We start from the raw sequence: 3,938 nt of genomic DNA on the forward strand, positions 1-3,938 counted from the left end.
TTGTGAGGATCTTGGACTGAAACTTTGATGTTTGCCTCCTTTTCCACATCAGGAAATAAGGTCAATGGTCAACCCCATGCCTTCCCTGTTGATGATAGTTTTTGCACGCAGATATTTTCCCTTTCCATTGCTTTACCTCCTGCCTAGTCTGCCTTGAGATGGAGCTCCCACCATCCTGAAAGGAAGTAACCAGTGGACAGAGGTTGAAAAGGGAAAGAGGACTGGAAGAGCACAACAAATGTGGACTCTGGAGGCGGCTATGAATATGAGATTAGAGTAGTAGCCCAAAGGCCCATCAGGAAAAGCAGTGGAGCTTGAGGTTCATGTGCCAAACCTCATTCCTATTCTCATCATGATGCTTTAGTTGTGTTCATTCATCCAACAAACATTCCTGAGCCCCATGCTGCATGCTTGGCAATCATCTAAGTATTGGGACACAGTAGTGATCAGGACAGACAAAAGCCTCAACTCAAAGACCCTATAAAGTAGAAGTGACTTCTACAGTATGATGGAAAGTAACATGCACTATGGAGAAAAATAAATCAGCAAATGGAATGGGAAGTGCTGGAAGGGAGACTCCAGATTGTCAATAACGTGGTTAGAATAGGTCTGCCTGTGAAGGTTACTGGCAGATTTGAAAGAGGTGAGAGAGCAAGTCATCAAGATATCTAGGGGGAAAAGTTCTAGAAAGAGGGAACCACAGGGGCATAGACCTTGAGGTTGTGCCCCTGTGGTTGGAAGATACATGCTTAATTGTAGGAGTGGTAAGGAGACTTGTGTGGCTAGACTGGAGTCAGATAAGGATGGAAATTAAAGAGGTAAGTGGGAAAATGTCCAGACAGTACAGTGTCCATAGAATGTGGGGAGGATTGTGGCTTTTCCTCTGGGCAAGATAGAGAATCATTTAGAGGGTTATGAGCAAATGAATTAGAAGAGCTGCATTGTTTGAAAATGGATTCCTCTGGATACAGAGTTGAGAAGAGATTGTCCATTCTACGGGAAGAAGGGTCTAGTCATATAAATTTCTTTCTCCATTGAGATTCCCTTCCCTTCTTTTCCCCCAAGCCAGAGAATAATCACATGTATGAGAGTCTACCTGGGAGTTAGAAGAGTTGTCTTTATCCAAATCTCAAGGCTAGAAGAGACATTGATGACCATCTCATCCTGTTCTCTCATTTTACTGAAAAGAAAACCAAGAACAGTTTACTGTTTATTATTATTTGATGTTAAGGATGCTAGGAGTCCAAAGTCTGCCTAGCTTTCTAGTAGTTGCAGACAAAACCAAGACAAAGAAAAGTCTTGCTGAGGACATAACCAGTCTGCCAGATGAGCAAATCAGCAATTTCAAAAAGGCATATGTCGTATGACAGAAGTATGCTTGGTACTATTGAAGTACAGAGGAGAGATATCCAACTCAGCCTGGAGATCAGGGAAGGCCTCCTGGATGAGGCAACCAAAAAATCAGTGTCCTACTTGAGTTCTGGGCTGGGGCTTCAGTCTGACCAGCTCTCCTGCCTCATCTGTCTGGTTCTCTTCTTTCTACAACATGGCACCTTCTAGGAGCCAGAAGACTACCTGCATTAAAAAAAAAAAAAAAAAAAAAAAAGAACCCTCCAATTATTTAGAAAGAATAAAGGCAACACAGCAGCTAAAACTGGTTTCATAATTTCTGTGACAGAATTTTAGGTAGACAAAAATAGAAATGATATATTAAAGACTGTAATTCTTTGACTTTCCAAATCTTCTCATTTGCAGTGGTCATTGTCTCCTGGGATTTAGGCTTGGTTTTCTCTAGGTGATAGCAATTGTCCTGAGAATAATTAATATACTGCTGCTTATTCATAAAGCCTCTCAAAGACCAGGAGGGTGACAATTTAATAAACATAACAATAAATACAAATCAGCTGCCCTGTTATACTTGTTCTTGACTTTTTTGTTCCCATCTTAAGACCTCAAGCAGTTTATTGACATTAATTAACTAACTCAACACCCTTGGGTGAGACTGGTGGATATGAATATTATCCTTCATCTTACAGAAGAGAAATTGAAGCTAGGCCCTCTCCTTGACCGAATTCTGGAACAGGCAGAGTTGATTTTTCTTGCTTTTCTAGATGCCTTTTTATTCTGTCTTCTTGCATTTCCTCATTTATCCTGTATCAGTAGTTCCAGAGGCTCAATGCTGTGCCCACACTATTTCCCAGACTTGCAGTCCATGGGCTGCCAACTTTTTACCTTCAACTATGGCCGTGCCCAGCTCGTCTGTTAAACCAACTTCATAGCAGGCAGTAGGGTGTGGTTAAATGTATGGTTTCTGGGTCAGACTGCCTGCATTTGAACTTTGATCCCGGCACTTACACTCTTGTGAGTGTGGGTAAGTTACTTAACAAATCTGTGTCTGAGTTTTCTCATTGATAACACAAACATGACCAACGTGCCCACCTACTAGTATTGTTGCATAAATTAACTGAAAGAATACATGGAAAAGTGATTCTGAGTTCAAATCCCAGTTTACCACTTAGTTACTGTGAAGCATTCTCTATGCCTCAGTCTCAATCCATGTTACCTGTGGGTATAATTATCGGTAAGGGAGTGATGAGTCTTAAAGGACAAGTTATATGTATTTTACTCAAACTCAGGTTTTACTCAGAATCACAGAACTGGAAGCAAATTCCATCATCTAGTCCAGGGATTGGCATCATGGGCTCATGACCTAAATTCAGCTCACTGTCATATTTTCATAGTCCATGCTCTAAGAGTTGTTGAGAAAAGAAAATAAAAATAAAGGCTGGTCATAGTGGCTCACCCCTGTAATCCTAACACTTTGGGAGGCCAAGGCAGGAAGATTGCTTGAGCCCAGAAGTTTGAAACCATCCTGGGTAATGTAGTGAGACCCGGTCTCTACAAAAACATTAAAAAATTAGCTGGGCATGGTGGTGCATGCTTGTGGTCCCAGCTACTTGAGAGGCTGAGGTGGGAGGATCACTGGATCAGGGGTGGTTGAGGCTGTGGTGAGCTATGATTATGCCCCTGCATTCCAGCTTGAGTGAGAGTAAACTCTCTCTCTCTCAAAAAAAAAAAAAAAAAACAAAAAAACTATTTCATGACATGTGAAAATTAAGTGAAACTCAAATCTCAGCATCCATTAAATAAATTTCCATTGGAACACAACCATGTTCATTTATTTACATAATGTCTGTTGCTGTTTTATTGATACAATGGCAGTTGAGTAGCTGTGACAGAGACTATGTTGCCCACAAAGCCTAAAATGTTTACTCCCTGGCCCGTTACAGACAAAGTTTGCTGACCTCTGCTCTAGTCCAACAAAAAGGTCATCAGTTTAAATACTTTTTGCATTGGTGAGCTCACTACTTTATTAAGCCACCTCCCCTATAGTCCAAGAAAGTTCTAAATATCCACACAGAAAGTCTGCCTCCTGGTAATGTCTCCCTATGGGTCCTGATTTCTTCCTCTAGAACAACAAATAGAAGGCTAATTCTTCATGCACATGACAACACTTCAACCACATTCCATTAATTCTCTCTTGTCTGGATTATCCATTCTCAGACCTCTCCGTTGTGCCTTACTGTTTCCAGACCCCTCTCCATCCTGCTTCCTGTGAAAGCATGTCTAGGCTTGGTCCACCCTAATCTGATCTCAGGATCTCTGCCTTTCCCTCTGTAAGATTCATACCATGCTAGTAATGACTGACTCAAGACCTGCCTTCTCTGGGTAGCTAATAAGCTTCACGAGGGTAAGGACCTTATTTTCTTGTGTTTCTCTGTATTCCCAGCATGGTTTTCATCCTGATGGCTCAATTATTTATTGAAGGTTACTGAATGACTGATCTGTAATATACTTCTTAAAACATTATATCGGAAACAGGTATAATATTCCAAATATCATCTGAACTCTTTATTTTGTTACTGCTGCCCATGACC

Source organism: Rhinopithecus roxellana, chromosome 7 (genome assembly GCF_007565055.1).
Source record: "Rhinopithecus roxellana isolate Shanxi Qingling chromosome 7, ASM756505v1, whole genome shotgun sequence".
In the NCBI taxonomy this organism is placed as follows: domain Eukaryota; kingdom Metazoa; phylum Chordata; class Mammalia; order Primates; family Cercopithecidae; genus Rhinopithecus; species Rhinopithecus roxellana.